A 12,473-nucleotide genomic window follows, 5' to 3' on the forward strand; every position below is an offset into this window, starting at 1 on the left:
GCTGGGTTTTTTTTAATGATTCTCACTTTTATTGGTGCTCTGTATGTGTCACAGGTGATGGAATTAACCCCAGAGGTGCCTCCAGGAAGAGCAATCTCCTGCCCTCGTTGGTGCATATATTTGTCACTGTCCTGGCTATGCTGGCATCCTTTCTGCCACAAGACACTGCTTCTCTCTGCCCTCGCCTGTTTCCCCCAGAGCACCATGGTTTAATCTTTCTCCCCCCAACACCACAACGTTTTTTTCAGACGTGTTTTTCTCTGTCACAGTTCTCATGCAAGCTGTGTTTAGCTCCCTTTGCAATCACCCAAATTCATCCTCGTAGGATTTGATTTAGGAGTGTAAGAGAGGCATTACTCTGCCATTTTCAGGTCATTTTTATAACTTCATGTTCTTGCCAGTCCCATTTCAGCAGCAAGGTGAATTTCAGTCTCCCACTTCCCAAGGGCCAAGCCCTAAACCAGTAAGGTATCGGCTATGTGGGAGAGGACTGGTCCCCAAATCCCCTCTTTGACTCTGTGATCGTGTAATATTAAAGCTGTAGGTCAATGTGAGAGAAAAGCTGTATAATTATATGTCTTAAAAGAGCATTCAAACATATATTTCTATATTTATAATATACATAGCCATTTCTATATTATATTGAGATTTTATGTATTTTTCCTTCACTTCTATAACAGAATAGTTTATGGATACCCCACATATTTCATCATACCTAAGCTCCACAACTGTGATACTATTATCTTCGCCTTTAATTTTATTCATCCTGTATCTGCAATCTGCTGCAGACTCTCCAAAGATGGAGAATCATGTCCTTGGTGCTTTTTCTCTCCATTTAACCTCAGCTCTTGGAATTCCTTGCTACAGATAGGCTGCAGCAGCCTCACACCAGAAAGCCACTGCCAGGCTGGGGCTTTACACCAGAGCTGCTCAGCTGCAGAAGGATTGCCATCCCAGAGGGGTATCAGTGTACCGTGAAAATATGAAACAAAGCAGTAAGAGTTTAAACAGGCAGGGACCTCTTTTTAATTTAATTTCTTTAACAAAAACAAATATTAAAAATAAAGGTTTAAAAAACAAACAAACAACAGCAACAACAATTTTTAAAAGTGCCCTTTGTTAGACTTTGAGGAATAAGTTCATTTCAGACTATGATAAACTTTGCCATCTCAGGAAATTTTTATGGCTTGTGGACAACATGGCCATGAATGCAGAGATACCTGAGATGTCTAAACATGACTTTGTCTTCAGCTACTCCTGCTCCAGGCTCCTGCTTTTACTACAATTCAGGGTTCACCTCAAGTGTGACCGTGGCTGTTAGTTTCTGGATTCTTGTCAGCCTGAGTTTGCCTCCTGCCACAGCGAAGTGATACAGCTGCCTGGAGTGTGTGCCGGCCAGGCTGCCTGGACCCGGAGACACCCTCCATTCAGCCCAGAACTGGTATTATCGCTCCCCCACACTGTCTCACCAGTGGAAACTTGGGAGCATGTGCATCCTCTTTCACATATAGAAACTCCGTTCCTGGTGCTCTACAAAAGTAACTAGTTCTGCTGTAACATGGTTTCCTGTGTCTTTTCCAGGATGAGTGAAATCCCTGGGAGTGGCTATAGTTTATCTGCATGCAGGATGTATTTGGATGCTTAATGGGCCTGTAGACTAGAAGGCATATACCTCTTTTTTGACTTAGAAAAACTGTTGACAAAGAACTATTAGCAATACATTTGTAGAATTCTTTAAAAATTAATTCTTTCTATTCAAAATTTGTATCTAAAATAGCCAACTATTTTCAAGTGTGATTGAAAGGGACTAAGAATCTAAATATTTCTTACAGTTGGTTATCATCTAGAATGGTCAAAGGATAACCCAAAAGTAATGGCATAACTTTTTTGCTGCTTTTCCCCAGAAATTACTTTTGAGCTGAGAACAAATAAAAGAATTAGCACAGCCATAACAAACAAGACACAGACATAGCTCTCGTATCCTCATCTGCTTTCAACTCCTTCTTGTTAAACAGTTTTATTTCAGTGTGTCCTATCAGGCTGTTCCTCTGCTAAGAAAATCATACATTTGAGTAGGTGATAAAAGTAGATAACAATGATAGCAAGTAAAAACACAGAACATAATTTGTAAGTTGAGAGCATCTGCTTTAAGTTTCAGGGAATTTAAAGTGCAATACCATTGTACACCTAGACACCCTACTGTATGTTGCTATAATGAAATTATATTTTCTGCATTTACCTTATCGACAAAAGGAAAGACAAAAAATATCACACAAATTGAACTTAAAATCTGAAACTGCAGAAGTGATTCCTTGTAAAATGATGAGAAGCATAGAGTTTTTATTGGAAGTATTTATGCCACTAGAGGTCCTTCATGTTCAGATTATGATTTCCTCCACAGTGGGGTTTGGGGTTTTTTCTGTACTTCTTTATCCGTGCTACATACAAGAATTACTGTCTCTAAAGAAATTTATTTTGTTTAATGTAATACATTCTTAGAATAATAGAGTGATTTTTCCTTGATTAAGCTTTTTCTGGGAAAGTATCAAGGTAAGGATTTTTCAAATAGAATTTCTTTAATAAAAGCCCCTGTTTTATTATGATATAAAATGTTATTTATTTTTTAATTCAACAACTGCACATTTTCACATTTCCAGTTTTTCATGATCTTACACCACCTCTCCAACATAACCGCTTTTCTCTTAGAAAAATAAAGGAAGGAAGCAAAGGTCAAACTAATGAGTGAAATTAAGATAAGCAACTGGAAAATAAAACAGTATGTAAGGTAGTTTTTCTCTGCTGCTTCATTATTTTCTTCTTATTTTTCCTAATTAGAAGCCAGTTAAAAATATTTGAAAACTATTTGGAAGAACTGTGCAGCCTTGGGAACTTGAATGATAGGACTGAGATTAAACTCATCACTACGGAACTCAATGTCATTTATCAGGAAACTAGTAACAAAGATTTGTAGCATAAGCTCATCATTTGGAAATTATCAGGAACTAAGGCAAAGAAATACTTGCTCTTTTCAGGATGGCCATCAGCTGAAAAGGCCTAATAGCTGCACAAAGGGCAAATGTAGTCCTAGGATGCATCAGCTGGAATCAAGACAGAGATGTGTTAGACTATACAGAATCCTGAGGAGACTTTTTCTGAAATACGGTGTATGTGCTGCTTACTCATATTCAAGAAAAATGTGCAGAAAGATGCAAAAGGATTTATAGGAGACCATGGGAGCTTGGCTTGTTAGTCTAGCAAAGGACACTGAGATGGGATAGGACCACTGTCAAAAATGCACTGAGAGCAAACCCTAGAGAAAGAAAGAAACTTCTTTAAATAAAAGACAATGTTAGCACAAGAACAAACATGTATATATGAAATATTATTAGGTTTAAGCTGAAAATGAGAAGGCAGCTCCTTACTAATATTTGCAATACAGCTGTCTATTAGGACCATCAGGGCCTGGAAAAGATTTTCCATAGGAGTGGCAGAAACAAGAAAATAACTACCTGGCAGCAGGGCATTAGCCCTGATAGCTGAAAGATTCCTTCCCATCCTGTATCTACAGAAAAAAAAGGATTTGCATATGAAGGAAATCACAATTTTAAAATTAAAATATTCCAATAGTCTTTAAAATTAGCCATAAACAAATTAATGTGAGAAACATCATGGTAAGGTGATGATAAGGGCAGAATCGTGTGCCCTTGTCCTTGTGGGGGACTTTAACTTTCCAGATATCTGCTGGAAATACAACACAGCAGTGAGTAAACAATCTAGGAGGTTCCTGGAGTGTGTGGAAGATAACTTCTTGACACAGCTGGTGGGTGAGCCAACCAGGGGAGGAGCCTTGCTAGATCTGTTGTTTACGAACAGGGAAGGATTGGTGGGAGGTGTGATGGTCGGAGGCCGTCTTGGGCTTAGTGACCATGAAATGGTAGAATTTTCAATTCTTGGTGAGGCAAAGAAGGTGGTCAGCAAAACCACCGCTATGGACTTCCGGAGGGCTAACTTTGGCCTCTTCAAGGCACTGGTTGAGAGAGTCCATAGGGAGACAGTCCTGAAGGGCAAAGGGGTCCAGGAGGGATGGGCATTCTTTAAAAAGGAAATCTTAATGGCTCAGGACCAGGCTATTCCCATGTGCCGCAAGTCGAACCGCCAAGGAAAACGACCGGCCTGGCTGAATGGGGAGCTTTTGCTAGGACTTAAGAAAAAAAGGAGAGTTTATCATCTCTGGAGGAAAGGGCGGGCAACCTGGGAGGAGTACATGGATCTTGTTAGATCATACAGAGAGAAAATTAGAAAGGCAAAAGCTCAGCTAGAACTAAATCTGGCCACTATCGTAAGGGACAACAAAAAATGTTTTTACAAATATGTTAACAGTAGAAAGAATCCCAAGGAGAATATCTTTCCTTTAATAGATACAGAAGGGAAGGTAGCAACCAGTGATGAGGAAAAGGCCGAGGTACTTAATGCCTTCTTTGCCTCAGTCTTTAATAGTGAGTCCAGTCATCCTCAGGGTACTCCATCCCATGAGCTGGAAGGTAAGGATGAAGAGCATAACATACCCCCCTTAATCCAGGAGGAATTAGTTAGGGACCTACTACGCCATCTGGACACTCACAAATCTATGGGACCTGATGGGATCCATCCAAGAGTACTGAGGGAACTGGCAGAGGTCCTTGCCAAGCCACTCTCTATCATCTATCAGCGTTCCTGGTCAACAGGGGAGGTCCCAGAGCACTGGAGGCTTGCCAATGTGACTCCCATTTATAAGAAGGGTCGGAGGGAGGATCCGGGGAACTACAGGCCTGTCAGCCTGACCTCGGTACCGGGGAAGATTATGGAACGGTTTGTCTTGAGAGCACTCACGTGGCAAGTCCAGGACAAGCAGGGGATCAGGCCCAGTCAGCATGGGTTTACGAAAGGCAGGTCCTGCTTGACCAACCTGATCTCCTTCTATGACCGGGTGACCCGCCTAGTGGATGAGGGAAAGGCTGTCGATGTTATTTTCCTAGACTTCAGCAAGGCCTTTGACACTGTCTCTCATGGCATACTCCTTGAGAAGCTGGCGTCTCGTGGCCTGGATAAGTGCACTCTTCACTGGGTGAAAAACTGGCTGGATGGCCGAGCCCAGAGGGTTGTGGTGAATGGGGTGAAATCCAGTTGGTGGCGGGTCACAAGTGGTGTTCCCCAGGGCTCGGTGTTGGGCCCCATTCTGTTTAATATCTTTATTGATGATTTGGATGAGGGGATTGAGTGCACGCTCAGCAAGTTTGCAGATGACACCAAGTTGGGAGGCAGGGGCGATCTGCTTGAGGGTAGGGAGGCTCTACAGAGAGATCTGGACAGGCTGGATCGATGGGCTGAGGCCAATTGTATGAAGTTTAACACGGCCAAGTGCAGGGTCCTGCACTTCGGTCATGGTAACCCCATGCAGCGCTACAGGCTTGGGGAAGAGTGGCTGGAAAGCTGCCCAGCAGAGAAAGACCTGGGTGTGCTGGTTGACAGCCGGCTGAATATGAGCCAGCAGTGTGCCCAGGTGGCCAAGAAGGCCAACGGCATCCTGGCCTGTATCAGAAATAGTGTGGCCAGCAGGAGCAGGGAGGTGGTTGTTCCCCTGTACTCGGCACTGGTGAGGCCGCACCTCGAGTCCTGTGTTCAGTTTTGGGCCCCTCACTACAGGAAAGTCATTGAGCTGCTGGAGCGTGTCCAGAGGAGAGCAACCAAGTTGGTGAGGGGCCTGGAGCACAAGTCTTATGAGGAGCGGCTGAGGGAACTGGGGTTGTTTAGTCTGGAGAAGAGGAGGCTGAGGGGAGACCTTATCGCTCTCTACAACTACCTGAAAGGGGGTTGTAGTGAGGTGGGTGTTGGTCTCTTCTGTCAGGTGGCTGGAGATAGGACAAGAGGAAATGGCCTCAAGTTGAGGCAAGGGAGATTTAGATTGGATATTAGGAAAAATTTTTTTTACTGAGAGGGTTGTCAAACATTGGAACAGGCTGCCCAGGGAAGTGGTTGAGTCACCATCCCTGGAGATATTCAAAAAGCGAGTGGACAGGGTACTCCAGGACATGGTTTAGGGGGCATGGTTAATGGTTGGACTCGATGATCTTGAAGGTCTTTTCCAACCGAAATGATTCTATGATTCTATGATAAGCTACTCAGTGCAAAAACACACTTTATGGCTGCACCAACATATCCTGCAGTGCAGGGGTGGGTCTGCTGTCTCTACCAAGAAGGAAATAAGAAGCAGAATGCATTTCCACATCGCAATGTCAAAAAAGGTATTAACTAAGCAAAAGCAACTGAACAAGGAGGGGTGAGAATTTCAATATGTGGAGAGTTTTATTTATGAGAAAAGATCAAGAATGGAATTTAGGTACTTAATGGTCATTGAAAATCATCAGAGCCAATGGAAATGGTAAGACAGAGGGTGGCATTCTGGGGGCAATCAATATGAGGTGATATGAGTCTTTATGCATCAGTAATTCTGGTCTCGCACACCATCCTTGCTTCTTGTTCATATGAGATGTGACCCCTTGCTTGGAACTGTACCCAAGCAAAAAAATTGGGGTTTATTTACAAACGTAGTGCCCCTGAGGTCTAAGTAAACTGATGTGGGTGCTAATTTCAGTAATAACTATTAAAATCTCGAAGGACGCTGGCTTTGCACCCAGTACAAACACAGCTCCCTCAAATCTTTAGCCTTCCAGCACTGACACCAAAATAAATGATATTGAAAGAGCTAATGGGAAAACTGGAGATTACAGCTTCAAACCACAAGCTATGTCTCAGAAAGGCAGACGTAATAAAGCCCAAGGACCACCAAAATTTAAATCTGCTTAGCACATGTTGACAGCATGATTTTTTTTTTTCCAGAACTGTCTGTCTCTGAAATGAAGGAAACTGTTCTTCAACCCTCTGACAGATTTCTTTCTCTTAAGAGAATTGTATTCTCCCGGTGGTTTCATGGAATAGCATTTAACACCTCTGGCTTTGCAGCCGCAGTCTACAATAAGACCTCTTCAACAAGCATCTTCTGCTTTTTGGACTAAACAGAACAGTTTTGATTTTTTTGTAGTTGATCACTCTGGTGACTATGAAAATAATACTTGAAAAGACCCAGCAAATTGCCTAGAGTTTCCTCTATACAGACTGGGGTACAACCCTATCTGAAAGCTTTCCACATTATTTAGCAATTATAGCCCAATGAATATTCCCAGAGTTTGGGAAGAGTTTGCATTTTGTTTTCCAGGGAGAAACTCCTGGCAATACAAATTTGGTGTAGATCACATGGGTGCACTTGACTGCATTTCTGTCAGACTGGCCAAAGCACACAGAATGGTTATTCTGGCCTGCACTATAGGCCTGGGATCTGATAATCTGGTGTGTGTTGTGTCCACCATTCAGTTCAAGCCTTCAGCATGAGATCCCTGCCCCACTCTGGTATGGGGTGTTGGGAGTCTTACCCTCCAGGAGACTGACTGGCTTTCCTTTTCTTGGATGAACCACTATGCTGAGCCTTCCACCTCTGGCTGCATGGTCCTGGCCCTTCTCTTACCTTCTTTCTTCTTAAATAAGATCAATGTGTTATTGACTCAGCTCTCTGAATCAGATTCCTGTCAAGGGGAGGACCTCCAGTTCCAGTGCAAAGGCAGAGGCATACTGGGTAAGGGGCTGGGGTGACAAGAGCAACCCTGATGTAGATCCATTTTGTCAGAATTGGGTTCTTCCTGGGGAAGCACATTTTAGCTGTGGTCCCACCTTATTTTTGATATAACCAGATTAGGAATTTTAGTCTTTAACAGAAAATCACTAATGAAGTAGTCTGTTTACTACATTGATCCCATTTTTTTACCAAAATACCCTGTGACACTGCACTCAGCCTTGATATTACAGGAAAAATACAATCAGTGTATATTTAATTGCAAAACTTGCCATTCTGAGATCTTTCTTAAGTAAGACTGCGTTGTTCCTGTAGTATTCATTTCAGATTACTTGCTTGTTTGTGATGTGATATTGTCATAATGATCTAGACTAAACTCACCGTGGCAAAGGCCAGAATCCACAACTGAGCCACCCTGCATGTGTGTGAATGCCAGACTTTGCATTGTGTGATTTACCTTTAAATCTTACCACTTGTATACAGACTAGGGCTGAGAAGATACTAATCAGGTCCTGCCAGAAACAGGCAGATGAGACCCCTGTCTCCACTCCCAACCTAGCGGAAGAGTTGGGACAGTCTTTCAAAGGTTGTTTTTACACCTTACTGGCATTATCACTTTTCCTTCACACCGTGACAAAAGAGCTGTGGCAGCATCGTGATGGTCCACCACAAACAAAACATGGTTTCCAGGCAGAAGAAATTGTTTCATTAGATAAACTAGTATAATTTGAAGACACTTTAGCCTGACACACAAGCCGTTCATCCAACTGGATTTGCACTGTTGCAGACTTGAGCTGCATCAATGCGATATTATTAAGACAGGGAACTGAGAAACTGTTTTTCTGAAAGAGCTTGCACCAGCATATTTTACCTCATCAGTGAAAGACTGGATGTGAAGTAGCATATCACGCAGATGTACAGTGTGTGATGCACGGATAAATGGTCATATCTGAGAGAAGTGAAGAAAAGCTAATTCTTTCATTCCTGTCCATTTTTGCCATACTCTTTTTTTCAAATACTGAATACAGTGTCTCTGTATTGCATGTATTTAAGGCATGATAGCTTCCCTTTAAAGAATCTGCCTATCCTGAAATGCTCTGTGTAGTATTTGTGGGGTTTATATTGTTCATACGAACCCAGATAAATCATTAGATTTCCAGTAATCACACTGTGAGTCTCTGTAGTCTCCAGTATTAACACTATCAGTACAACAAATATTAAAATATGCTCTGAATTTTATTTATTTTGCACATGAATGTCCTAATTGTTATAAGGTAAGCACATATATGTAATTCTCCAACTGTTCCACCCTAATGAATGTTCCTTTCAAAGTGTTCCTTAGGGTTTATCAAAAAATATGCATAGAATTGCAGAATAATTTTGGTTGGAAGGGATCTCTGGAGGCCATCTAGCACAACCCCCTGCTTAAAGCAGGGTCAGCTAGAGCAGGTTGTTCAGGGCCATGTTAAGCTTGTTTATCTCCAAGGTTGAAGATTCCACAACTCTCGGGGTCCCTGTGCAGTGTTTAAGTACCCTCATGGTAAAAAAATAATAATAATAATCCTTATATCTAGTCAGAAATTCTCTTGCTGCAAGCTGTGATTGTCAGCCTTTGTCCTTTTGCTGCGTGCCTCCAAGAATGTTTCTTCATTCTCTTTGCTGTTCATATCTATATTGAAAGAAGTGTTACTTATTCTTAGGAAAGACATTATTCTTAAAATCAAAACATGCCTTCTGACATTTTAAACCATACTTGGAGGAAAAGCATTCTGTAGAACCATATTAGGTGTTACACAAGAAAAAGCAGAAATTGAGTATCAACTTCAGTGTGGAACTAAGATCAAATTATTTTTTCTTCATTTTAGTTTTTGTCAATATCGACAAAACACGAGTAATACCAGACATTTGAATGGTGTAAAATAAAACTATTCTATATACAAAAAGATACTGTAGAAAACAGACACTATAAGGTTATACAAATAATGCAGAGGTAAACAGCTTTAAATTATTTTTCCTAAAATTCCTACATATGCAAAAGCCATTTCATTAAAATTTCCTGCTTGAAGAAATTCTACTTAAATAACATGCTCATGTTTCATATAAATTACTTCTTAGAAAAATAATTACCTTTTCTCAAGAACATTCTGTTTTGGTATTAAGTATTTAAAGATTTTTTTTTTAAATATGTGTTCTTTTATCTTTGTTGGAGTTTAGGTCTTGGTATTTTTATTCTGAACAGTTCCTAAACACTTTCTTTAAGTGAGAAGAGAGAGGAAAATGCTTTGTAAAAGTAGAATAAAAGTTAAAGAGGTTAGGTGTCAACCAGACCCGTGGAACAGCATTCCACTCTCTGTTTTAATCTTGGCAAGACATTCCACTAATGAGTAAATGATGTACCTTTAACATAGCATTACTTTAGTTGAACTTTCACCGTGTGGGAAGATATTGGAAGACATTTTGAACCTACAGTTTAATATACATTCAAAGGGAAATTCTTTAGTTGTTCTCATAAATTAACACAAAATAAGCAATGCTAATTCACTTTTTTTTTTGTGTGTGTGTCGATATGAGTGTCAGAAAATATTAGTCTTCCAGACACTTGCAGAGTTTAGTTACCAGGTTAGGAAAATGTTAAGTACCCACTGCGCTTCATGTGTTGAAGTGCTTTCCTAAACATTTTTACTAAGAAATGTAACCTGATAGTTGTAGCCATTCCTATTCCTTTTCCTATTCCTATTATGATTCCATTAGGACTAAGATTGATCACAGAATTCTCTTTACCTGACAGTCCTAACATATATGCAACCTTAGTAAAATCAATGTTACATTGAAAAATAAGTTAATGATTGAGGAATTATTCATCAAGTTTTGTTGGGGGAGAGTTTACAAAAATAAACTATGTTCTTAGCTGTTTCATGGTAAAGTGTTCTCTACGTTTCAGAATTCTCTCTCATTTATAACAGTGTAACATAGCAATAAGTCTATGAAATTTGCTAGTCTTATCCAAAGATTTGCAACTTATAACATTGACCAGAATTTTATTTGTTTTTTTTCTTACAACTTTTCCTTACCTGGCCTTCGGTCCTAGAAACTCCGAGCTAGGTCTTTCCACAGGAAATACATAGGCAAAGAGTTGGTATCCAAGACTGAATAACCATGTAACAGAGTACTATGATTGTTGCTTTGTCATTCTGTTTGGGTATGATAAATGTAATATCCCATGCAAGAAAACTAATTACTATTACGTCTGTGAAAGAAGAAAAAGAATGGCTAGACTGATTTACAGGAATCACTTGCATGATTTTTTTACAAAGTCACTGTTTTATGAATACTGTAATTTTTGTAGTGTGTCCTGTTTCTTTTGTTTACTTTTTTTTTCTGTGTGATATCTCTTTGGCATACAAATTTTTCAGGTACACACCCCCCCTCCCCCCAACAACCACTTGATCCACCAATATCCCTTAGTCCACCACTACCACTCAGCCCACTTACACCACTAAACCCTTTGCCACCAGCCTACCAAACCAGGCAGTGACATCAGCCATAACCTTCAGCAGTTACATCATGACACCTCAGATTACGGTGACCGCTTCCAAGACACCTTCTGATTCTATAACCAGTATGTACAAATCAGTGGTTGTTCAATTCTCTCAGCATGCTAAGGTATGCTCTCCTGTTATCTACATTGCATTAACAGTAAGTTAAAACTTTTTCAAACAGCTCTGATTACTTTTGCATTATGAAAAGATCATTGTGCTTCCTGGAGTTGGAAACAGTATAATATCTTAGACAATGCATACTTAAGAAAAAGAACTTTCTAAATTTGTAGTCAAATATGTACTTACTTGTATTTTGACCCACCTGGAACTGTCAGAACATTTCCCATTTCCTTACAAGTAAGTCAGAACTTTACCAAAAGAAAGAAAACGGCATTCTGCTATTTGGAAATCACAAACCAGGTTTTTATTTGAGTTAGATTGGAATAAATTCAGAGTGACTGCCAAGACTGTACATATACATCTAAACTCGAACTTTGATCTAGTCATACTTCAGGATCATCACAAAGGCTTGCAGAAAAAAATGACCTAAATCAAAGGACCAAGTAGCTGAGCTGGCATGGATGTAGGCAAAAAAGAGATAGCAAAAAAGTCTCTACAAATGTTTGACATAAATGCATCTCCTTGAATGAAATATGAAGACCAGATTGTTTTGCAAGACTAATGAGTCTTAATAAGTGTTGACCAAGGTAAGCTAGTTTTTGTCTTCAGGCCTGGCTCAAAGAGAGCTGGTGATTGACGTGTAATGCCAAGAGCTGCGCATGCTTAGCACTTCCTGGAAAGAGGGCCTGTGTTCATAAAATAACCCTCTTAAAAGCAGCTGGGTAGTTGTCTTCTAAACCGTTTGGTAGTCTCATATGGACAACTGCTTGTACTAAATAACATTCATTATGGTGTTTCTGTTAGGGCAGTGAATGTGATACCATCATTTCAGGAGACTTCAGAGAAGATGGTGGGGGAAATGCATCTTAACCACAGCAATTAGAGTTTATTTCTGGAAAAGGTTTTTTTGTAAAGATGATCCATCTATAAACCTGTCTGTGGATCTGATCCTGAAAAGCACTGAGAATCTCCTAGGCACCAAGGGTTTTCCCTTTGGATTCAGCAAAAAATAGTTTGTCAAAGTGTTTTTTCCATCTTAAAATGCCATTGGTCACAAACATGTGGACCCGTCTCTGGCATAGCACACCACTAGCACAACACATCATCGTAACTTCTTACCAAGTTTAATTATTGCTAAAGCATCCACATAA

Source organism: Harpia harpyja, chromosome 17, assembly GCF_026419915.1.
Source record: "Harpia harpyja isolate bHarHar1 chromosome 17, bHarHar1 primary haplotype, whole genome shotgun sequence".
Classification (NCBI taxonomy): Eukaryota; Metazoa; Chordata; class Aves; order Accipitriformes; family Accipitridae; genus Harpia; species Harpia harpyja.